At 41.7% G+C, this 26,398-nt stretch overlaps 1 protein-coding gene across 1 annotated transcript in view; it reads left to right on the forward strand.

Annotated features, from left to right (window-relative positions):
- Positions 1-817: 817 nt before the first annotated feature.
- NAV3 (neuron navigator 3) overlaps positions 818-26,398 on the forward strand; it is a 463,204-nt gene continuing 437,623 nt past the window's right edge. Inside the window, exon 1 of the mRNA XM_035127692.2 lies at positions 818-1,164. The gene's annotated coding sequence lies outside the window, so the exon portion shown is untranslated. The remainder of the gene's footprint in view (positions 1,165-26,398) is intronic.

The raw sequence follows: 26,398 nt of genomic DNA on the forward strand, positions 1-26,398 counted from the left end.
CAGCCCTTCAGATATTCGAATATAACTATCATATCACCTCTCATTCTGCCCTTTTCCAGGTTAAACATACCCAGCTCCTTCAACCATTCCTCATAAGGCTTGGTTCCCAGACCCTTTATATTCCAAGCTTGTCAATACCCTTTTTAACAGAGGTGCCCACATCTAGACACAGGATTTGAGGTGTGGTCTGACCAAGGCTGAATAGGGCAGTATTATTACTTCCCTTGGTCTGGACACTAAAGCAGTCTAGAATTGCATGTCATCCCATGGGCCCCAATTTAGGAGGTTTACTTTCCCAGTATGCTTTGGGTGTAAACTCTTTCTTTGGCCTTCTTGGCTCAGGTTTTTTTTTTTAAAAAAACAGCCTTGATTCCCCACCCTCACATCATTTTGACTGAGGTAAGTTTGCAAATCGCTGCTTTGTTGTTGTTGTTGTTTGTTTGTTTGTTTTAAAAACCCAACCCTTAACTTGGCTCCAACCATTGGATGCTGCTGCGCTGCTGGATGCGCATTCCTAATGTAGAAGCATCGAGTATAAACAATAGAATCGAAACCTGCGTAGAAACCTCGGCTTTCCGCACGCGCTTTGCATTGTTCTTGCCGGAAACTTTCCTCTGCGCGACCACCCTCCTTCCTCTTCCTCTTCTTCCTCCTCCTCCTCGTCCCCTCCCGAACCCCTGCTGACATTTCCTTCTTTTTTTCTTTTTAGGTGATTGAAGGGGAAGCCGGTACAGGCGCTTCCCCTTTAAATTCCAGCTGTGTGCCTAGGAAACAGCTCTTCTCGTTGCAAAGCGCTGGGCTGGGGCTGCTGGTGTGAGACTGTCCTTCCACTTCCTGGCTCCGGCAGCCGGGAGAAGATCTGATCGCCCCGCCGAGTCCTCGGGGGAGAGAGAGAGGAAGGCAGAGGAAGGAAGGGGGCAGGCGGCGCGACTCCTCCAGACAGTGGGGGAAGAGAGAGAGGCAGCCACACAGCCGGGGGTACCTTTTGGCTCCGGTTTCTCGGCTGCCCTGGGATCGGTAGCCTTCGCGGCATGTGCAAGAGAAGGATGGAGGTGGCTGGTTTCTAAACCACCCTGAAGACTATTTCCATAGTAACCTGCCGAAGTGGTGCAATTTGAGCGAACTGAGGCTTTCTCTCCGCACTTCCAGGATGATATCTGACAGGTAAGGCTTCTGGAGGACCCTTGGACCGCTGGTCTTTCTCTCGAGGGTCTATAAATATCCATATGTATGTGTCTCGATTATCCTATGTTTCCAAAGTTGTCTTTAGGGAAAAAAAAGCTTTGTTCCAATTTGATTTATTTACCTGTACGGTATTAAAGAAATGATGTAATTTCTGGGCTCCTAACCCTTTTTTAAAAAATAAAGACAGCTGTGGGTGTGGGATGATTTTTTATTTATTTAATGCTTCTGTTCTTCCGTTATTGTCTTATAAAGAGAGGGATGTTGGTAAGCGTGAACGTTTTATTCTGTGGCGTCGCCGGCAGCGGCGTAGATTGTAGACTAGTGACTTTAAGGAGCCGGATCTGTTTGCTGGCTGCTCCAGAGGCGTGTGCCGAGTAGCAGCACCTTTGGCCCAGGGCAGCCTTTGCAGGCGCCGGATTGATGGGCTGCGAGGGGCTTTTTGGCAGATGAGAGAGGGATGACGCTTCCTTACCTTCTTTGTTTGTCCCCTTACTACATATTCTTTCCTCCGCCCCATTTTCCAGTTCCTCTTCTCCCACCCCCTCTGTTTGTTTGCCGGTTTCTCTCCCCTCCCCGGTTTTTGCTTCTTTTATTGGGGTGGGGGCTGGCGAAGGAGAGAGAAGCTGGAGGAGGAGGAGGAAAATTGCACGATGTACTGTGCCTTAAAACCTGAAATCTGGAGAACACCCAAAAGCAAGCACCAATATTGTCATCCATTCTCCCGCCCTCGCTGGCCTAAAGCAGGCGATCGGCACGTTTTCGGTACTTTATTGATCTTTTTTCTTTCTCGGGGGGTTGTAGGTGCAGATGCTTGTTGTGTCTCTCTCCAGCAGTGCAAGGCAGGCTGCCGCCCCGCTTTGAGAGGCGAGACACTATTGTGGTGATCAGCGTTTTCTCTGGGAGATGGATGGTACCTTGATCTCTCCCCCAAAGCAGTCATTTAAAAGGAGTTAACGTTGAACATCCATTCTCCCCTGTAAGACAAGAGGTTGGCAGCATTAGGGGTGTGTGGGCTGGAGAGACGGAGGAGGGAGGGTGAGGCTTGCTAGTGGCTGTATTTGAAGTGGGGAGATTCAAAGCAGAAGCTGACAGTTTGGGTGTTAAAGTGTGTGTGCGCGCGCGCGTGCGTATGTGTGAGAGAAATGTTGGCTCTGTGCACGCGTGTGTGAGAGGGAGGGAAGGAAGGAAAGCGGGGAGGGGAGGGGGCGAAAGTAGAAGAAAGCAGCCTGTTGTTAATTGCCTAGGTTACAGTTCCTGCATCCATGCCTGCCTGGACGCTTCCAAGTCCTAGTGCCTTCCCTGTTTCCAGGTTGTATGCATCAGGTACAGCTGGAGAGTTCTGTGGTCCTGGGTGTGTGTGTGTGGCAACAATCTGATTCTGAAAGGGAGTCTAGCACTCAGTTAAATTCAGATATGGGCAAAACGTATCTCAACCTAGCATTGTGCATAGAATTTGACTCACTTCCTCTCTGGCAAAGGTAGCCTATTGTGCTATTAATGGTTGCCCAAAAGGAAGGTGGAGTTTTACCCACCAATCCATTCCAGGCTCCGGATCTGGACATTTCCTGCTAATTTCTGCCTGTCAAGTTTCTGTTAAAGGTACAGGAATCCTACCATTAGAATGCTGACAACCCAGTGTGAATAGGGTGGACCCTCATAACATTGTTGGAAGCCCGACTTCCTCAATGATGTATATTACTTGGCCTATTACTGGTGGAACTTTGAACACAACCTATATAACTTTCCCTAAAGTATTCTGATTTGGGGTTCAGAGAAAACAAAGTAATGCACAAGCAGAAGTATTTCTAGGGTTGAGACATGAGCACTTGGACTATTGTATTCTCATGTGACTTTTTCCAACTAGCAGGGGTGGCCACTACTTTTTGCATTGGGGACTGGTAAAGCAGAAGGCAGGGAGGTCAACTGTAGGTGGAACCAGAGCCAACTAATTCTCGTATTGTCCCCATCTTCCTCCCTGCTGAGTTTTATAAGGGCAACACTGAGACTAAGAAGGAGGAAGCCAACAATGTAAGTAGAGCCTGCTTGATCAGGCCAATGGCCCAACTCATCATCCACTTCTAATAGTGGCCAACCAGATGCCTTTGAGAAAAGTATGAAGGCAGGACAAGTGACAGGTGGCTGAAGGCAGGCTGAAGTTGGTGGGGCATTGGCCCATTTGCCCTAATAGACGATCCTCCATTGCCAACTAGAAATGACAAGCTGTTAAAAAATAGATAGTAATCTGAGAGAGATGGATGGGTGTGTAAATTACATATTGCTTAACACCCCACACCTGCTGGGCAGTAGCAAGGATCCAGGTTCTGTTTCCATTGGAAAATCAAGGCACAGCCAAGTTGGCAGAGTCTTAGAAATACAATTTATTACACCAGAAGCCTTCAATAGAGGGGGGGGGTACAGAACATTATGCCCCCAAGAATCTCTCTCATTGCTCCTCTCATAGTTTCAGCAAGGTTGGGTCCAATGCCGCAGCCAGTCATGGCCACTGGTCTCTCAGTGCAGCTTCGTAGAGCCAGCACTGTACAGTATGGGGTTCTCCCTACTCCCTACTTTCTCATGCTTGTTCGCGTGCCAAAAAAAGAACAACTTTTTTTCTGTGTGACTCCACACCCATGTTTCCCAGGCAACCTCCCCCTCTGCCTTTGCCTTGTAGATGGCAGGGCCATCATCTCTGTCCGGCAGAAAAACAAGCTCAGCCTGTCAGCTTTGAGTAAATTCCAGTACCCCAGAATGTGGGGGGGGGGGGGAAGGGAATCTTGCATCCGGGGATCTGGGGATCCCTGTTTCCACACTAAACCATAATGATTGATTTGATTTGATTTCTATACCACTCTTCATCAAAAGATCTCAGGTTGGTTCACAAGACAAAACCATGAGATAAAGGCACAAATAAATAGTTAAAACAGAAACAACTAAACAATACCTCCTACAAACACACTTAAAAGGCTGTAGAATATTAAGTTATTAAGTGGCCAAAGACCTGGTTGAAGAGGAAGGTTTTTGCCTGGTGCCTAAAGGTGTGTAATGAAGGTGCCAGGCAAGCCTCCCTGGGGAGAGCATCCCACAAAAGGGGAGTCACTACAGAGAAGGCCTCTTCCCATTCTCCAGACCTCACATGGAGGAGGCACACAAAGAAAGCCCCCAGAGTCCAGATATATATATATCAAATCTAGCCTTGCTCACCCTGGTAACCATGATGTCTGGGGCTGATGTGGTCCAGAAACATCTGGAGGACCACAGGGTGGTGAAAGCTGCTATAATGGATGGCAGAGTGGACTGACTGAAAATGTCCCAACTGTTGTATTGATGGTAACAGGAAAAAGAGAGGTGCTTGTTTAAGGGGACCAATATATTGACCATAAACCTGTATTTGGAAGTTCATATCAAGTGCAGGTACCTAGAATGAAGTGCATTTACTTGATTAGCAACTAAGCTCGTGTCAACACTGTTCAGTGCTGATGCATTCCAATGTAACTTTGTGTGGCTTATTCCTGCTGCTGAAACACAGGGCCAATTATGATGCTACTTAGTACTACTGCACAGAAACCATTTCTACAAGGCTCCATAATGCACTGGAATGTGAGGTCGTTTTTTTTTTGCAGGAAAATATGAAGCCATGTCTTATGCCCAGGTCAGACTATTGGTGCATCTGGCTGAGTACTAGCAATTCTCCAGGTCAGAAGTCTTTTCCTCTCTTACTTCCTGGGACCCTTAATAGGAAAATGCAATAAATGAACTTTGGACCTTCTGCAGCCAAAGCAGGTGATTTATAAATGGACCCATGGTCCATTTCCCACTTGTTTCAGTATCCTTGTAATAAGGAAGCGATAATTTCTATGTCACTGATTAATGCTTTTGTGTTTGGGAAAACAATATATGTATATGGGTGTTGGTGTAAAGGCAAGAATCTATTTGCAGAATTGTTGCATAAATAGATGTCAAATTTCTGAAAAAGAGCCCTGGGGCTCTTTAAGAAGCTTGCTTGACAAAGTGCTCAGATGCCTGTAACATAACAAATAACATAATTTGTAATCATGATAATATTTACTGGAGAATGAATAGTGCAAGGGAAATTTTAACATTCCACAGAAGAACCCTATAGCCTACTAGTACCTATATGCAGCTATGAAAAAAGGCAATTTTTGGTGGCACAAGATGTTTTGGGCTAGAGTTTGCTTCACCAGATGCATAATTCTTGGCAATCCATGGAAATTTATGCAATAATACATTTGCATAATGTGCTGGGCTATTGTTTCATTTCACCTGCTGCAAGTCATGGCTGGTTGGCTACCCCTGGCCACTGTAGAATCTCTGTATTTAATAAGATGATTCCATAATAGTAACTTCAGCCTGCAATATCTCATTGCCATTCAGCCACATGATACATAGAATCACAGCTATTCTTTAACAAAAAATGCCAAGGAAACAAGAAGTAAGTGGTTGTTGCATCAAGGAGATGGTCATCACTGCTAATGGAATCCAGTGAGAGTCTAGAGCAGTTCTAGGCAGGTTTTACTAAAATAATAATAATTAAAAAAGACTTGCAGGATCCAAAAAGGAAATACATGCCCCAGCATGCCTTTGGATAAGGTCATTTATCCCTTCCTTGTTAGCATAATTAATTATCCAGTTTATTCCATCAGCTTTTAATGAGGGTGAACTGCTGCAGGATTAGAAAATGTTTTCAAAAAGTAGTAATTTTATGCCTCCCTTCTCCATTCAATAAACAAAAATGGTATAAGTTATATATGTGTGTGTGTGGTAAAAGTAAAAGACTCATCATTATTTATTTTTAATGGCTTATCTCAAGGGCTCTCTAAAGAATAAAACAGAATGAAATGTAAGCATTACTGTCAATAGTCTAGTATACCTGTTACATCTTGGAACTGGTCTTCGTAAACTCCGGAAGAGCCCAGAGTCACCATCCCTGCCAATCCATGGGGCTTTGAATCTTTTCAGCAATACTGATTCCTAAAGCTAACTTAATGAGTTTTATGCCATTGCCCTGATAATAAGGGGGACAGACGGACTGATAATCTATCTACATTGGGAAGTTAGCTAATTTTGATGATATTAAGTTAATCACTGATTGTTACTGGAGATACACTGAGGAACTTTTAGGCATTCATAATAGAAACTGATACTCTTTGGTCCCTATCAAGGGCCAGACAAATGCACAATTATTTCATTAAAAAAATATTTCCTGCCAGATACCATCATGCTGCAGCTTTCGCTCAAAGCAGGCAGAAGACTGATTAGTCATCTAACGAGTGAAAATAGTTTAGTTAAAAAAGAAAAAAAAAACCCCATGTGCGGCTCTTGTTTTAAACATGTAAAATCTGCAGGAGATTAATTTTGCTTATAAGCAAATTGTATGCGCAAGCCAGGCGCATGGCATAAGCACTGCTAAGCTATTTTAGAGACAATGCGGTTTTTCAGCTGATAGAACCTTCACTGTCCTCCCATATAAACAGACATGGTTCCTTACTAGATGTATCTAAATCTGTACTTCTGTTGGGGGTTAGAATAAATGTTATAACAGTAGGATATGTTTGATTGCAACAGGCTGCCTTGGGCAGTGGCTACTCCTTGGATATATTTTAAAAAGAGGCAAACACAGCCGTATGTCAGGGGTGCTGTAGTTGCTGTATTCTTGGTCTCCAAGGTTCCATTCAAGCCTAAAACCCTATAAATACTACTATGGGGTTGAAATATGATTGCGAATAATGGCTGTAGTCAACTAATTCCCCCCCCCCAATTAAAATTAATGAGCATGATTGCTAGATCCATTAATTTCAATAGGTCTACTCTGAGCAAAACTTAGCTGAATACCACCCTTTAGGCCTTAAACTCCTTCAGAGGACATCTGCTTGGAATGTACCAGAGCTTGAGCCAAAGTGGGAAACCTAAAGTGTGTGGGAGACTCTATTTGGTGGTAATAGAATTATTATTATTATTATTATTATTATTATTATTATTATTATTATTATTTTATATGGGTTTCCCCAGCCACTCTGGGCAGCTTCCAACCAAATATTAAAAACAATACAGCATCAAACATTAAAAACTTCCCTAAACAGGGCTGCCTTCAGATGTCTTCTAAAAGTCAGATAGTTGTTCATTTCCTTGACATCTGCTGGGAGGGCATTCCACAGGGCGGGTGCCACTACCGAGAAGGCTCTCAGTCTGGTTCCCTGTAACCTCACTTCTCGTAATGAGGGAACCGCCAGAAGGCCCTCGGTGCTGGACCTCAGTGTCCGGGCTGAATGATGGGGGTGGAGACGCTCCTTCAGGTATACAGGACTGAGGCCGTTTAGGGCTTTAAAGGTCAGTACCAACACTTTGAATTGTGCTCGGAAACATACAGAAATGCACTCTGAGCTTGTGGGCCTTTTCCCTTCTCTCTCTCTTACTTCACACATTCCAAAGTTGAACCTTGACTTATTAAAAACATGCTAAAGCTAAGGCCTGGTGAACCCTGGCACAAGCTGATCCTTGAACATGACAACTGCAATTTCACTGTTTGACCGTTTGTAGTGTTATGAATAATACTGTATACCATTATTACGGCATGCTCTCATGAACAGTGGCATAATGCATATTTCTGCCATCTTCCACAGATCAATGGCATCTTTCAGCCAAGTCTGAAAGTATAGAATGTGCTTGGAGACTGTAGGCACCCCCCCTCGCCCCAAAGCTGGTAGAGAACATTTACATTTATGTTGCCATACTTGTCCTTTTAAGTCAGCCTCCAAGGCAATGTTGTGGTTCTTGTATCATTGCAATTTAAAGTTAATGATCCTGAGCTTCCTGTTGAAATGATGAAAATATTGTGACATAGCAACACAGGGGATAATTTTCAACCCTGAGGTTTTTTCCAGCACTGGTTTGAAATTCAGCAGGAAGCCTTAGGTCTATCTTCAGAACAGAAACAGCAGTGACTTACCAGAAATGTATAATCAGATATATTTTAATGTTTCAATATTAAGAGCATTGCATTTATAGAACTGCTGTGAGAAAGCAGGGGCGGCTTGATAATAAGAATACCAAAAATAACCATTCAGTGCCTTTTTATTGTAATGTTCCTATCCTTCTCTTAAAAAAATATGGCATGCTATCTAGGGCAGAAGAGCAATATTAAGACTGTGGAATGCCCTCCCACCAGAGGTCAAAGAGAACAACAATTAACAGACCTTTAGAAGGCATCTCAAGGCAGCCCTGTTTGGGGAAGCTTTTAATGTTTGATGGATTTCTGTATTTTAATATTTTGTTGGAAGCCGCCCAGAGTGGCTGGGGGAACCCAGCCAGATGGGCGGGATATAAACAATAAATTATTATTATTATTATTATTATTATTATTATTATTATTATTATTATTACTACTACTACTACTGGTGTTTTCACCCCACCCTCTGAAACTACACTATGTGATCTGAAGGGAGAGCTTTAAAATGCTATAAATAAGCTATGTGCAGTAATGTTATGTATTATCCCATGGTTCCTCCAGCCCAAGACACTTTGCTGCTTACAGCGAATAGCAAGATGGTATCCCACCCATTTCCATGCACAGAAACCATGATGGGACAGTGTTCTCATGCCACTTCACCTGAGGGTAGCGGACTACCTTAAGGGGCACAGAGCAAGCTGCATGACATATCCAGCACTGTCCTCCAGGACCTTGCTGCTTCTCTGTGTTCCCCTGCACCTGCTGTCTGAGGTAGCTGTCTCACTCTGCCTAAGGGGAATGCCAGCCCTCAGTTGAATGCAGCTGTACTCTAGCAGCAGATACGTTGGTATACGTAGACTGCATGCTGAGGGAGACCTGGTAGTGCAGGGCTAACTATTTTATAAAGTTGCCATGCCAACAGCTGTGTTTTGTTTTTACCAAAGAATCCAGTTGATCTGGGGTTTTTTAGTCAAAAATATGTGCCAGTATTTTAGATATGTGTCGTGTGAAACATCATCCTATGTAGGCTAGTGAAGGAATAAGTTCACAAGGACTTGCTCCCAAACAAAGCGTTCACATGTTTACTTGGCATGCCTACTTGGAAGTCAAGTCCCTTTGTGTTCAGTGGAATCTATTCCAGAGTAGAATGTGTAGGAATACATATCTTCTGCCTTGCAATAGCTTCTACATACAGAGTAAGGCTGTCACAATCTTGTTCAGTTAAGACTTGCATTGCTAAAACAGGGAGGTATGAGCATGAGAACAATTAAGAATCACATCATCTGGTTCATGGGCTGATTTCTGTGGCAAGAGAGGCTAATGCGTGCAAGTTTCCATCTGTTGTTTTTCTGCCTTTTTATTTTTTAAAAAGGTGGCAGAAGAGCATCCTCCCCCCCCCCCCCCCGCTGAAGGGTGCTGCTGACGCTCTTCCAGTGCTAGGCCAAATATTTGGCCATAGTGTGAAAGATTAAATGGGGATTAGCCATGCTTCTGACAAACCCATCTGCATTGGTGCCCAATTCCTTTCAGCAAATCTGGCTCATGGACTGGATTACAGAGCTCGGTGTTACTTCATTATTGCATTTAATGATCAACACATTTTTAAAATAACTATTGATTGATTTACAAGACTTGATTCATGGTGTACAATGCCTTTCTCAAATCTTTGTCTGGCCAGCTTTGTTTTGAATCTACTCCAGTGCTTGATCCTTTTAATGTGTTTTCTTGAGAGTTGACATTTATCCACGGTGGATTATTTGTTGCTTTCACATTTTTGTATTGCGTATTTATATCTCACTGGTAACCATCAAGAGATTGGGGCACCTTTCTTAGATTAGGGAGGAAAAACAAGAGTATAATAGCTTTATAAAATTTAGAACAGTAGTGACTGAGAACAGCTTTTCTCCTTTCATAAGTCTCGGACTTGGAGTCACCCACTGAAAGAGGTTCAAGAGTGATCAAAGAAAGTGCATATCCAACACAATATGTAATTTAGGAAGCATCCACCTTAGGTAAGAAGTGAGTTTTCAGCCAAAGGGCTGCATTCACTCATGGGTAGCTTTCTAAGGGTTGCATACCGCTGGTGGGCGGGGTCAGAGACAAAAGTGGGAGGAGCAACAGATGTTACTTCCATCTTTGTTCAGTCTACATCCTCACTACAGGAAAGCTACCCTCCTCCCATCTCTCCATCCAGGCAACCATGAAACTTAATAAAAGTTCCAGCAAAGCTAAAGCACTCAAGGAGGGTGCATAGTTCATGCCTTCCAACATTTCTCTGATGAAAATAGGGACATCCTAAGGAAAAGTGGGACATTCCAGGATCAGATCAGAAACTGGGACAGCTTCTCTAATAGGGACACTTGGAGGCTCTGATGGAAGGCCCAGTGTGGTGTTCCAAGAGTCAAGTAGTGACCTGGAGGGGTCATGCTTGGTCCTGAAATTCTCCACTCATATATTAGATGATTTTTTAAAAAGAGTTAGTTGCTTTGTCCATTAGATTTGACTGCAACATGAAAACTTTATCTTCTGGGCAAGAACACATCTGCATACAAGGGCCCGGGGCATGCAATGGGGATGGGCTTTTAGCCTTCATGACCTGCATATGTGACCTTCCATAAGCATCTGGTTGCCCATGTTGGAAAAGAACTGGACTTGATGTCCCTCTGATTCAGCAGGGCTGAATTTAAATTGGCTGTTTCAGTGTTATTTGGAGGGTTTGTTCTATCTTGCATATGTGAATTTTTCATAGGACCAACTTGGTTCCATAGCCTGGGTGTGGCTGCTTTTCAGCCTCATACTACTGAATCTCATTTTCTTATTGAATGGAGGAACGTTTTCTATGTGCAGAAGCGCAAATAGAAAGAAAGCAATTTGGGATACTGAAAAAAAAATACTGCTGGATTTTTAATTTTATTTCAGCAATGCTACAATTTGAGGAGATCTGAGATATGAAAAGTAGAAAAGTCTATTCTAACAATAGCTATAAGGACTTTAAAAAAGTCCCCTTATTTACCTTTTGTAAATGTAATCTGGGATCCAAAGACTTATTTTAGACAAGTCCTGGATTTTGGGAAGTAACCTGCTCGGTTATTGACTTTTCCTCTGTTCCTGGTTAATGACAAAGCCATACCACATTGCTTTTGATATCCCCCCCCCTGTTTGATTTTTCTAAGTGCTTTGTTGTCGTGTGTGGGAGGGGTGGTGTGGAAGTCCAAGGTTGCTTTGGAGAACATAGTTAGTTTCATTTTCTTAATGTGGTACCCACCCCATAAAGAATGTGACAATATATCCATTGCTTAACAAACAAGCAAACAAACAAACAAACAAACAACCCAGGTGTCAAAAGTACCTTCAAATTTAGCAAGATCTGTAGTGAGCCCAAAGCGCACTTGTTATAAGCATTGAACACCTTATTCTTTGGGCTTGCATTGCACCAGTGCCTTTCCCCCACATTGTTTTATTCCCAACTGCACAGGCAAAGGGGGGGGGACACCTAATATTATTGGGACATCAGATTATTGATAGGTGAGCATCCCACCCACCCACCAAACTTGTCTTGCATCCAGTAGTTAAATGGAGACAGTGGAGCCTCTGTATGTATTGTGTTAAAGGAAGAATGTATTGTATGGAGGTTTGCCGTGCTAATACTTGCTTATTAAAAGCATACTTTACAAGCATAATTGGCACAATAGCAATCTGAATAATTTCTCTGGTCTTTACATTTCTTTGGCCTAGCTTCCTTTGCTTAGCCTCTCCTTTACCACTGTTCTTCATTCATGAGATGCAAAGGAAAGCAGATGCTGTGCTGAACACAAATTCTTTACCAGTTCAGATGTCTGACAAATAATGACATCAACTCAAATTTTGTACATGCATCATTTAAACAATGCTACTGCTGTTATTGTAATGCAGCCATGATTGTTGTCATTATTATTATTGTTTTGAGTTGATCTTGTTCTGCAGAAGCCTCAATAATAAGTCACTTTTGATTAAGGTTATGTAATTTGATTTTAAAAGGTGTCTTATGTTGGGCACAAGATGTAAATTACTTTTCCCATTTAGGTAGATTTAGTTTCTTGTTTATGCTGTTACCTTAGGACTATCTTTCCATGATCTTGCCCTTAAGATGTGACTTGATTAAGAACAGCTTTTCATTTAGCATTTGCTTTACATACATACAAGTAGTTGCTAAAAGTTGCTTTTTTATGTAGATAAAAGTTTCAACAGAAAAATTACTCAAGTGACTTCATGCTGTGAAGTGTGTACAACATTTTTATGGGCTATTCCTCCGCTTAAGTGAGTAATATCAGTCGTTTCTGTCCTTTTAATGCTGACACTTGCTTTCTGAGCTGGCGTTTAATTCATACAAGTGTCACTGAACAATTTTTCCTCCTTAGAGTTGATGGGTACAGCCCATGAAAGATCAATGGTGTGCATGTTATATTGAAATTTAATGGGAATTTCATATGACCTTACCAAGGTAGGTGTCTCTGTTCTGCAGTAATGGTGGGCTTGACTAATGGTGGTCTGTTTTTAGTGTCAAGTTTTTATTAACACTTTTTAAAAATAAAACAATAAGATGAAAGAAACTTATCTAAATAATAACAAAAAACAGAGAAAGATACGGATGTGGTGAAAGACTCCTCTCTTGAAGGTAGATCTTAACCCTCGTCTCATACAGAAAATGATGGGCGCTCCCACCTCTCACCTAGGAACCCTCATCCTGGGAGTTCTTTCATTCCCTGCTTCTCACTCAGGGTCTTTCCGCCACCCACCCACCACCTTCCTGCTACAGATCTAACGGAGCTGAATTGTACATTTCCCTTAGTTAAGATTTCATGTTGGCACCTCCATCATGCCTAATATTAGTGAATACCAATGAACCAGCACATCCAGGTTTAGAGGAGAAACTTGATTAATATCAACACTGCTTAAAAGTTGTGAACTGTGCCTATTGCCTCTCTCTCTTAGTTTCATTTTTAAAAGATAATGCTTAATTTTGTATTGGGCCAAAGGTACTCAATTTATTTGCACTTCACCGTGCAGTGTTTTGTGTGACTTTGTATTTTCTCACTCTGATCTATTTTCTATTAATGGTGGAATTTGCTGTTTGGTAAAAGAGTCATGAATTCTGTCATGCGGTTAACTTAAGGCTATGACCTTTTGGACCAGGGGGGGGGGGGGGAGACACAGGTGCTTGAATAATGGTTTCATTGTTGCTCTCTTTGAGTTCTGACAGTACTTTCATGGTATGCTGTGTCTTATCCCTGGTGAACTTTATTTCTGTTTTATAAGACACATACTGCTCCCCACTCTCTGTACGTAATGACACAGTCATGAAGTCAACTAAATAAAAGTGAAAACAAGGGTGTCTTCTCTGTTGTTGCATGATAATATTGCTCACTTGACCACATCACAATCCAAAGAAGACACAACCAAGTGTTCTTTCTGTTACTCTGAGCAGGTCCACACCACACATTTAAAGCACATGACTTCCCCCAAAGGATCCTGGGAACTGTAGTTTCCCTCTCACAGACCTACAGCTCCAGCATCCCTAACAAATTACAGTTCCCGGGATTCTTATGTGATAATGTCTATTCAGAACTGATATTTGTGTGGTTGTTTTACACCTTAAAAGCTGTAAAGTTCTATGCATCGGTTAAGTATACTATGTCATGATTTTCTCAGCTTTCCTTGTCTACTTAATTTAGCTGGAAATCTGTGGCCAAACTTAATCCTTCATAGTAGGGCTTCCTTTGGTTAGCCTGTTCTCTAATTGCGGGACTGCTGTGGAAGCTTTTGCCTCTCTTGATGCTACTTTGCTTTAGTGGTATAGGCCAGCTACCTTTAAATAAACATGTGCAATTCTGCAAAATATCTGTGAAAGGCTGCCAATTAATATAGAGTGTTCAAGATTGGTGTTGTCGCAGTTTACTTTTGTGTGTGTGTGTTCAAGAATAATATTTAGCTACAAAATAATAAAGATGTATAGATATTTGTCATTCTTGAGTTAGTAACAGTTATTGCAAAGCTTGATGAGTGTAACACTAAGTAACAATAGAACAAATAACAATTTACTCCCCACAAGACCCTCTCAAAATAGTATTCTCTTGTTTTGTTTTGTTTTGTTAGCAGTGCACATGGTGCATATTCCAGAACAACATTTCAGCAAAACAGTTACAGCTTATTTAATACTGTATGCATATTCTTTTGAAGGCTGTTGTATGCATCCCAGCAATAGCAAACTTCTCCATTGTAACAGTTTATTTGGATTTTGACCATTAGGCAGTGATAGATCTTTACTATTTAATAGATGCCTTGACTGGAAATCATACCAATATCAATGTGTTGTGCTTTTCCTCTGTGTTGGCCAAAATCAAGGCTTGACAAGCTACTGAATAGGATTTTATTTTCATTATCTCTACATATGCATAACAATTCCTCAGTGATTTATAGATCAAAATAATGGTATTTTGCTGGTTTTCTTTTTTCTTTTTGGCCATACTGAGTTTCACTGGGAAGGACAGGGTAGACATTTAATAAATAAATTATATTTGGGTCAATGGGTATCTCATTAATTTCAGTAGTCCTTTGCATACTAACCCCCCCCCCTAAAATCTTATTAGCTAGTTTTCTATAGGGTTGATTTCACTGTATTTTTTGCAATGGACAAAAAATGTATACCTTTAATAGTTTAGAGTGCTAAAATTGTGGTAGATCTGCAAAACAGGGAGTGCTGTTTCTATTTAACTTGAAACAAACAATACAGGGAAATGTATTGCTGCAGGAAAAATGCTGTTGGTTAATATTCCTTACCACCTCTTGAATGAATGAACTAGAACTTGGTAGGGGGGCAAAACAATAGGCCTGGAGAAGAACATCAGTCTTCCTTGTTTGCAGTCAAACAATGCATTGAATTTTACAAGAACCTTCCTGCTCCCATTCTCAAAGAAATGTTTTCCACTAAAGCCTTTATTGGCACAAAATAACTGCTAGTGCTCAGTGAGTAAAACTGGGTAGTCCCTCTTTGGAAGAAATGGGTTTGATTTTCCATGTCCCTAGTGTGCAAATTTGAGTGTGTGCCTTAAATTGTTGTCTGAAGATGCACAATTAGGTGCTGAAGTATTAGAGGTTTTTGAGGCAGAGCAAAAGTAATAGTTTCACCTGAGGTGGCATTAAACTTTGAATCTCTGAAATATATGCATTTATCAGACTTTCTGGTGGTTCGTTCTAACAAAGTCCTAAAGAAGTTAAAATGGAGTGGTGGGGATATGTTCAACCAGTACTGAAAGCTGTTTCTGTGTGGAACAAGGTTCTACTTCCTTTAATTATATACTGATTTGGGGCATTCTAAAAATATAGGTCCAGCATACAGCCTGAGCATTTTTCCCTCCTTGGAATCCGCCAGTGCATCTACATGCCACCAGGGGGTGCTCACATGGCAACATTATAGTCACCCCCCCCCAAGGTTATTGGAACCTTACAAGGATAAGAAGGGAGACCTGAAGAAAAGTGAATGCTGAAGGAAGTGACTGTTGGGAACTGTGAAGGAGAGGGTGAGAAGAAAACAGTGAGGCGGGGATTTTGCCATGGTGCTAAGAAAGGGCAAAGGTTTTGAGGCCCCGCTGATAAATTTTTCACATGAAACTAGATGAGTGGATTTTAGGTACCTGCTTGTGTGACTATAAGGGACTGTTTCAAGCTGACAAATTGCCACAGCATTCATATGACTGCTTGGTAATCTGTGTTATTTGGTCAAATGAGGAAAACTTCTACCTTACTCCAACATTTTAGAAGCAATCTAGGGAAGCAGGGGAACGACTAAAATCCTGTCCATTACTTGGCGATGCAGATCTGTTGACTAGCACCGTAGGTGTATATGGAATCACTTGGTATAAACTGCTTCTTGGGAAATCTGTAGCCTGTGGCAGATTTGCACATATATACTCAAGGACCAGAGTGCATTGTTTTATATGACAACTTTCCGATGAGCTTTCCAAACTTTTCATGTTGGTGACACACTTTTTAGACGTGTCATTTTTGTGACACAGTAATTTAGTTTTACTATCAAAATGGAGGTTAAACCAACCCTTTTCCAGCTCTGGGAGGAGTGCAGGGGAGCGTTCGCGTAACAGACCTACACACTGCAGCCGACACACTTAACGTGTCGCGACACACAGTTTGGCAAGCTCTGTTCTGATTACTAGATGGTAAGTAGTGCCTGATTGCTGTTCCCATGAGGCGCAGGATATTGAGCAATATTGCCTATTTCAAATTGTTGTTCCTTTGCCATTATCAAATCAAGGGAATATTACGGTACTTTTTTAGATGGATTGACTATATAGTGAATCCATCCAAAGGGGCTAGGTGAGTTCACTTATTTACTAGTCTGTGGAAGGAAAGTATAATGAAAAAGTAACTTCACACATGATCGCATGGCCCACCTGTGTGAACATGCAGTAGGATGAATGAATATAAGCGTTACTGCCTCTGATCAATGGAGGCAGAACATAGCCATAATGGCTAGTAGCCATTGATAGCCTTTTCCTCCATGAATTTGTCCAATCCTCTTTTAAAGCCATCCAAGTGGGTGGCCATCACTGCCTCTTGTGGGAACAAGCTCCATCATTTAACGATGCACAGAAGAAGACGATAACAGGTGTTTTCAAAAGACAAGGCTTTGTATAAGAAGCTGTATGGGCAGGTGTCAGAGCCCACTTGGCCCTGGAGAGCCCACTGCTGCAGACATCTGCCTTGGATCCCACGTGTGGGGTGGCTACAAGCTACTGTTGACTATTTCTTTTGGAGGCTTGGAACTTGAGACTAGGCAACAAAGTCAATCTAAGATAGCAGCTGCCTTGCACAGAGCTGTCACCTCCTTGGGTCCCATCAGAAGAACACTAGCACAGGTAAGCCTGCCTAGGCAGGGACCCTGCCAGTGGGCATTATGCCATGGAACCCATTATGCATGGTGCTGGCCCTCGTATTAGGAAAGTTGCATGGGATGGTGGTTGAAAAGATGTGGGTGATAATAATGCACTTGAGCACATAGACAAATTAGCCCCCGACTTCTCTATTCATGCTCAGTTTGGCAGTTTAACCAATATTTGGGGAAGACCTCTCTTGGCCCAGCAGTATTGTTCGAATGTTTCTTGTGCGGTTTGTTTGCTTACAAAAAGGGGGAAGATGAAAAGGCAGTGTTTAAACTGACAGTCATTTGATTTGCATTTGTAGCAGGCGCTGCCTCTCTTGTTTAGAGGCTATACAATTTTCATTTACAGCACGACACATGCTGCATTCATCAAGAGGATTAGCTGTATTCTGTGAATTAGGAGGACAACCTTGCAGAGAATAATGCATTTGACTACATGAAATGCTTTCAGCCTGTTTCCTCCTATTTTTAATGCCCTCCCCTGAAGTTAGCATGTTTGTCCAGATCCTCCTTATTTCTGTCCTTCAAAATGTGCTTTCTTTAAAAGATATTGGATCTAGTTCAGGCTTGCATTGAAGTCTTATTGGCAGTGGTTAGGAGTTGTGTAGGACTAGGGCCAGTGAGACAATAAGACAGAGTTGCTCTCAGTTAATTTGTTTGGGTTGAATCTATTTTTAAATAGTGGTGGTACATTTCTTCCCATTGTAACATCCAGACTCAGATTACTTTCATATGTGATTGACCGTATTATCGTTCCAAGAAACAGCAGTTTAATTCCGTGCAATTTATTGAGTACTTTGTCTTTTAGAAATCAGACTTTGAAAAACTGAAATAGGAATATTAATGCTAAGATTTTAAAGATGTCTGGAGGATTTGGATGTCTATCGCAATTAGTTCTAAGAGGAAGTGTCTGTCCAAATCTTGGAGGAGGGTTTTGGAAGATGCTTTTGTATAACGATGTTGAAAAGCATGCCTTATGTCTTTAGTCTGATTTTCAAGGATTTCCACCCCCATGAATGTGAAATAGAGAATAAGAATGCATGCTGGATTCTTTTTCTTTTTTTCCAACCCACTTCTCCCCACTTCATTTCATGATTAACTTTATATCCTATATTTCATTATATTTGATTAAATATAGATATTAGGTAGAATGTGCAGGTGGAGGGTAACATCATAAAAAAAATCATAACTGTTGCTTCATTTTTGTTTTGATTCTGATCAGTGGAAAAAAAATATTGACATTCTATGACATTGATATCCTGGCTTGTAATTGGATATTAAACCACAGTTCAGTTTGTAATTACCAGGGAACTGCAGTGTAATAAACCCCAGAAATATTGCATTCTGATGCATGCAGCAGAATCTGGTCCAATAGGACTGAATCCCATCAATTTCTCCTCAGCCAGCCCCCATCTTCCTTCCTTCTTGATTGCATCTAACCCTCTGCCTGTCACTTCCTCTTCCTCAGACTTCGTGTTGCCCCTGTAGAACTCAACAGGCAAGAGGATTGGCGGCAACACTATAATTAGTTGGTTTTGCCTGTTATCTGCTGCAGCTCCACCTATCGTTGGTTTTGGTTTCATCTACTGTTGCTTTCCCAGCCACCAGTGGATGCATGATAAAAAGGGGAATGGAAGGTGATGATGGGAGTGCTTGAGGACCAGGCTTGTTCTCTATTGCCCATGCATGATCTGGTCTTCCTGGACCATTAGAAATTTCTCTTGACAAATCACAGATTCTGATCAGGCATAGTTATAGGGGGGGGGGAATGTAAGGATGGGTTTGTTCATAATTGTTAAGACCCACAATTCCAGCGTCATAACTTTTATATGCCTGTTGTCTTTGTCCATAGAGTTTTCTTGGCAGGGATACTGGAGTGGCTTGCCAATTCCTTCTCCAGGTGGATCACGTTTGGTCAAAACATAACTTCTCTAAGTTATTTAAGCCCCTTCGCCATGACAAGGCAGTGATCCATGAAGGGGTGCTTCATTATAGGAGTTAGAAATAATGGTGTGTGTGTGTGTACTGCAAGGGACCAGGAGTTTGCGATTCATTACTAGTACTGAAATCAATGCTCATAGTGATGAATGCACGGGAAGGAAAAAAATACTGGCTGGGTCATGTGCTTCGCCATTACTTTGCTTCACAGTATTTGCCTTAACGTTTACCTGGGAATGAACTGCTGGGTGCAGCAGCTATGTAAGGAAATACACTGGCATTTTCACCATCTATGGCCTTTTTTTTTAAAGTTACAGAAGTGAAGGCAAGTAGATCCTTCAGGGCAATTGAAAGTAACACAGTTGGTGAGGCAAAATCTGTTAATTCATTCCAGTTTTATGTAACTTCTGATTTAGGTCAAAATGACAGCACTGCGAGATGTATGTAAGGTGAAAGCCAGTGCAGCAACTCTCAAGTATATAAATGAAGCAGCATGCCTCTTTGAGCAAGAGCAATCCTCAAGAGCATATCACACCCAGCCCAGCACACTCCACTGGTTCTCTACTTGCTTGAGGATATACTTCAGAGTCTTGATCTTAATCTCTGAAGCCAATAATAGCCCAGCTTCATTTCTATTTGAGTCTGTCTTGCATCAGCAAAAGTAGATTAGGTCGGCTGCCAAGACCTTTCCCCCAACATACATATTTCAGTTTGCAATATTTGCAGCTTCTTTAGTTTAGAAAAAGGCAGGTAAGTGGGGGGGGGGGAAGGCGCACACATGATAGAGGTGCATTACTGTTTGCAAGCTGGGTAGAAAGTGGATAAGGCAAAAACGTCTCATTAGAGAATTCAGCACCGTGCAATGAAGCTCAATTCAGGCCCATTTTTTTTAAAAAAAAGTACTTCTTCACACAGCACATAGTTAAAATGGTGGAATTCATAGTAATGGACATCTGTTTGGATAGATTTAAAAGAGCATTAGACAAAATAATGGGGATGTCTATGCTCTGCCTCCCGCTTTGAGAGGCAGCATGTCTCTGTATATACCACTTGCTGGGAATTGCAAGTGAGGAGAGCATTGTTGCATGTACTGTAGGTCCTGCTTGTGGACCACTGTGAGAAGACCAGATGGGTGGACTAGTTGGGCCTTTGGCCTGACACAGCATGGTTCTTCTTATGTTCTTACTTGGATATAGCTCTGTATATGTGAAGTAAAATTTTAAGCTGGTTCCTATGAACCCAGAGAAATGGATCCTGACCCAGGGAGAGCCCAAGGATCCAGGCAAGCAGGCACGATGTTGCCGCTGGCCGTAGAATGACAGAGACCAAACTAAGGCTGTCAAAAGCAAAGTACAGTTTATTAAAGAATAAAAAACTGTTGCAACAGGGTCCTTCCTCTCACGCAGGAGAACAAGGAAGGAACACCAAACAAAGATGTCTTGCCCTTAAAAAGAAATTTGAAATTGGTTTCAGCCCACCCCCCAGAAGCATCATCCATATGTCACAGAAGGGGTGTAGCCCAAGACCCCCCCTCCCTAGATTCATCATAGGTACATCATGAAAGGGGAGGTCTGGTGGCAGTAATCTGAGCAGTCTGGACCCTGCCCCCTGCCCCCAAAACCTAATCAACAAAATTGAGAGATATTTACATTTCCCTGTTTCCCAGCCAAGTTAATCACACCCTTTTGTCTGGCACCCAGGTATCAGGATGCCAGGGATTATCACTTTAATTCCTGAGACAATGAGAAGGTTCCCCCCACCCCACTTCTTCCTTGCAGAGGAACACCTGGTCAGAGAGAGTCAAAATGGTGTCAGTCAGGCCTGTTTTCTTGTGCTGCTTCAGACATGTTTCTGTACATTCATGTACATGTTTTATGAACCATTATTATATATATATAGATATGACCTCAAAATTCTTATAACAATATGTTTCTCCAAAAAAGAATCAAAGTATCATCCAGAGGCTAGACTAGCAAGGGTAGTGTTTAATGTTGCTAACTTGATTCTTGGCTCATTTGTAGTGGGCATAGAAGCTGTGGCCAGAGCATCTAGGACTAAAGAAAAACTGTCCAAACTCCCTTGTTGTCTTGGCTGTTTCCGGTATTGCTACATTTAAAGTATTGGAAAGCTGATTTTTTGCTCATGGTTTTGTAACGCAACACTGCATCGCTCACAAGAGGGAGGAATTGGCAGGCTTGGAGTTAGGACAAAAAGCGAAGAAGTCAAAATTATATTCAGAACAAATTCTATGTCACCACCAGCACCTCTTGCCAAAGCAGCACAGTTAAGCATTGCTTTAAACAACCAGAATGAAGACTGATAATTGAGAGTGGGCTGAAAACCAGCAGTGGGGTGGCTAGAAAAGGAGGAGAAAGGAAGAGAGAAGGTTTAGAGAAAGAGAGCCATTTCGTTGTTTGGATAGGTTACTTCCTGTTTTGCTCCGAGAAGCTGTTTTTTAAATGCCCCCGGGGTTGGAAATGAGAGCTGCCTCTAGGAATCAGTGGAGAAATATAAGAAGTTGAAGTTGCTTAAATTAGGGAACTGTGTGTCCACCTTTGAAAAGAAAAGCCCAATGAGGAGTGAGCATGCTCAGTGAGCATAGAATACACACAGGTGCGGAGGAGGGGGAGACGCAATTCAACTGCTGGAGTCCTACCCCACTCATAATGAATACTGGTCAAATTTTTTTGGGGGGGGGAGCCTTAACATTTCAAATTGCAATGCTTTTCATGTCACCAGGACATACCATTATTCCCCACTCTTCCTTCTTAAAATCAGAACTATCTAGATATGCATCACGAGTGGATTAAAATAGCCTGGTTTAAATGCAATTTACTAATATGTATTGTGGGATGTGGGTTTCTGTATGTTTTACCTACCCGCCTCCCAGCCTCACTTCTTATTTTCATGGCCTGAAATTTCTCTGCCTTGCATTTCTGTGTCCCCCCTTTCTTCCTTAACAATTGGTAAAGTTGAAAAAAAGTCCACCCCATGTTGCATTACATCTTTCTGATTCCCTTCTGTCGGCTTGGGGCTGATAGCATAGCCATTAATTGTCTGCTTTAATTATTGCTGTTTTTACAGTAGATGAATGCTGCTTTCATGTAAACTGTAAATACTGCAACACTTAGAACATCCAGATTCTTCAGATGCAGCTGGGCATGTTAGTTATAGTCCTGCAGCAACTTTTAATTGAAGTCCAGCAGTTCTTTCAGGGAGTTGGCTAAGAAGAATGTTTGTGCATTTGATTGATGTTGGGAATTAATTTCTGCCAATGAATATGTCTGAAAGCATGTATCCATGCACCATGCTGTGGACATTTGAAAATCTGCACCTTTGGCCAAAATTAATTTACCACAGAGTATTCAAAAACATCATTTACTGGATAATAGAACTGAGAGGTTTTAGAGGAAATGAATGTGTTATTGTTGTAACAGAAATGAGAGAACAGACAACACCTTCCAACAGAGACATAATAGAGACAACATTAAATAAATAGACAAATCTGTCTAACAAGATGGATTTGGGAAGAAATGGTAACAAAATTGTGACAATATGGGAAGTACATTTGCTGATAAGCATTGTTGCAAGTGACTCTATGCTGGTAAGGGAATGATTCCCCTTATGTTAAGGCAAACATTACCTTTCTGAGTGAGTGGATATTCAGAATTGTCTTGGAAGAGAAGTGAATTCACTTGCATGCCCCCCCCAATGTTTCAAACAAAGATTTTATTGTTTCAGTAAGAAAGGAGACCTTGCCACCATTCAAACTTGACTACTTGTGGAGAGGAAGGTTTAAGCTTGCCAGCTCTGCAAGAAATTCTTCCTAGAAAATAAATGGAAAAATGCAAGCAATATTTAAAAGAAGTGGCCATGAGCGGATTGGATTCGTCATGAACGTGTCATCTGAACTGTTGGTAGTAGACTGGTTAGTGCCTGACATGCTAAGCCAAACCTTGGTGCTAAGACCATGAGGAAGGGCCGGCTTCCGAAGAGGAGCTCACAGACAAGTGGATCTTTCCTGGTCCTTTTTGCTGCCATGCTAAGCCAAGCCCCAAGGGACAGGAAACTGGGTTTGGCCAGGGGATCATGTTCCAAATTTCCTCACCTCCAGTGGGACAGCTTTGACAGGTGTTGACATGAGGTGATTGGTGGTAACCACAGCCTCCTTTGAACTTAGACAGGCGCCAATCACCTGAGTGGAGCTGGGAGCACCTTCAAAGATGCTTGCTATGGAGAGAAAATATGCCCTCATCTTTAAATGAGGAAGCAGTTTGCAATTAAAGCTCTTCTTCCAGCACCAGCTTCCAAACAACTTCCTCTGAAGAGGGGGAAACAATCTGTTTTTAAAACAAAGCATTTACTCCTCTGCAGAGGAAGCAGTTTGGAACTCCCCAGTGGCAGCTGATCAGTGCTGTCAGGGGGTCCCACTTGCAAAGGAACGGTCAGGAGCTCCATTCTAAGCTCCCATTTCCCCCTTTCTTCCTGTGTTTATTTTTGCCCCACTGCTGATATCACACATGCCGTCAGGTGTGGGGCAGTTTTGTGTGGTGTGTGGGAAATGGCCTTATGAGACAAATTGGGACTCATAATAAGCTTAGCATGTCTTCTGAACTGGAATTCATGGTCAAGCTCTCTCCTTGCCAATTGCAGCTGTAGCTAAGAACAAACCTTGTTCTGCAAAGAAGCATGTTCATTTTTCTCCTTGTCAGCAGGAATAGTTTTGTGGGAAGACAGAAATCTTCAATTGAAGTACCTTTTCCCTTCCGCTGCAACAGAATGCATTACTGAACAAGGAAATGGTTAAAGAATGAATGGAAATGTTATCTACCTGATAGGAAACCAGGCTTACACCAAGGTTTCTTAACAATCCTAACATTTGCTGACTGCACAACAGATAACTCTGCTGATTAAATTGTGTTACCCAAGATATTTTGACCAGTCGGCAACATGATACCCTAAGACTTGCTGTTCTGCTGATCTTGACAATTCTGGCTTATAGAGGAAGACGCTTACTACGTTATACATGTGGAATAGATCTTGTGACGTGCAAAATGAATAAAATGTTATACATGCAGTGTGATGCTTAAATTAAAGCATCTCAAATGTTACAGTAGATTCAGTAAAAATATGAACATAGCATCCAAGGGATGACAGACCTATGGACAAGTAGATGACTTAAATCCCAGTTTGCTTTCACTACACCCTACTGCCTTAAAAAAAATAATCCAGCCGATATCAGTCTTGTGAATGCAGAACCAGAGCCTTGCATGAACTTTCAGAATCTGAAGGCATCAGCGCTCTCTCTCTCTCTCTCTCTCTGTGTGTGTTTTCTCCTCGCTGGTGGTATTTGCATAAATAAGGATTTCAGAAATGCATCTGCAAGACAGCTTTATTGACTCAAATCCCTTGGTGGGAGCAGTGCTACTTACTAGCATGGATGCATAAGGCAAATGGGATTTTGCTGATTATTGTTGCTACCTGCAATAAATTGTCATCCACAATTGATGTGGGAATTTAAAATTCCAGTTTATCCTGCACTTTTCTCAAAGCTCTTAGGAACCCATTGTCTTTGTGAGGGATGGGAAGAAATGTAGTTCTGGCTAACTGGCTGTTGTTTCAGGGTGAAGGATTTTTGCATAACTTGGTGATATTCTTTGGGTGATTTTTTTAAAGAGATGTGCAAACTAATTTCGAGATCACAATCATTTCAGGGCACTTCTGCAGTCTATGAATAAGGTAGTCGTGGGAATTGAATCATTCAGAACTTATGCCATGCTATGTTTAAATAACTAGCATGCTTTAGAATCAAGCTTGAAGAAGGGCTGTTAATATTGTGCATACCAATAGCTAGCCTTTATTGTAAGTGTGAGATCCCAAAGTAAGAGCTTTTTATGTTGGTAGGTAAGATACTCCCAGGATGAAAGCATTGTTCAGTATCCAACAGGGATAGGCAGAGGGTAGATCAGAACCTACTGGCAAATCATTGGCTGACTTATACATACCGGTAGTAGATCAGCAAGCATTTTCTGTCTCCCAGTTGTTTAACAATAGCAGCAACAAAATGACCACCCCCTCCTTAATTATATGGCTGAATTGAAGAAAGCATTGGATGGCCAGTGGGGGATTTTTGTGTGGATGTGAACACAATCAGTTCTGATACTCAAAATGAAAGCATGTGCTTGTAATTCTTTTAATTCTTTTGTCCCAGGCTCTGGATAATGAATCTTGGGTTTCTAGTAAAACACACAATAGACCCCACAGGCCTGAATCTGCCCACTTCTGGTATAGAATGAACCAAGCAGGGAAAAGCCTTGTTATACACAAACCGGGTAATAGATAGCTATAAAGTGGGCTTGATAACCATTGTGGCCCGTCTCTGGTTTTTTAGGTTGTTGTCTGGAAATAATTCCTTAACGTCAGCCACACAAAATGGGAGAAGTGTGATCAAATGCCAATTCACTTTTGAGCATTCACCCTCCTTAATTAGACGATTCAATGAAGTGGCTCCATTCCTCTGACTTCTCAAAGCACCACTGCAATTCTTTTAAAGTTTGCCTCCAAGTGTGTCTGATTTAAAGCCAATAGTCTCTTCCATTAGGGAGGTCTCATGAGACATACCCATGAACTCCCAGTAGTCAAGACAGATTCAATTAAGTAGGACAGAGTGCTTGCTCATGTGTAACTGCCTTGCTGCTGGGAGCAGTCTAAACTTGCCTTTTTATTAATTTGGATAAAACCATAATCTCTACTTTCTCAAAATGTGTATATACACACACATATATATTTAAACTAAATAACCCTTTGTGCTCTTTGCTTCATACAGAAACCGGTCCTTAAATTGGTTTTGCCACATAAAGGGTGTGTGACTGTGACTTTCAAAACAATTCTCAAATGAGACCCTTTATTCAAAATAGTTATTGGATTAGTGAGCACTTTTAGAAACCATAATGTATAGGTGAAGCATACTTTTTCTTTCTAAATGGTGGTATTTCATTAACTGACCACCAGCTGTAAGGCTCAGTTCGATATTAAAGCATTTAAAAAGTAGCTTGGTAATTTATCAATAAGCACTGTACAAAATGGATGACAATTAGGTGTATAAACTGTGCCAAGTAGATTCCCCTCTTTGCTTTTAATTCAAAGCTTATGAAAAGCTTTTGAAATATACAGGTAGATAACCAATGCTTTAACAGTAATGCTCAGAGGAGATCATTTTATTAAACCTATACACAGTTTCCTTCCTGTCAAACTGTAGAATGTAGATGGCAGAATCAATAATGTGTTGCCCACTCGGGATTTGCTAATACACAAATTAGTGTGCGGAGCTCCTGTGCTTGATAAGCACAAAAGCCTGTTTTCTTTCAGCCTTTTTATTG

The sequence above is a fragment of the Zootoca vivipara genome, chromosome 10, assembly GCF_963506605.1.
Source record: "Zootoca vivipara chromosome 10, rZooViv1.1, whole genome shotgun sequence".
In the NCBI taxonomy this organism is placed as follows: Eukaryota; Metazoa; Chordata; class Lepidosauria; order Squamata; family Lacertidae; genus Zootoca; species Zootoca vivipara.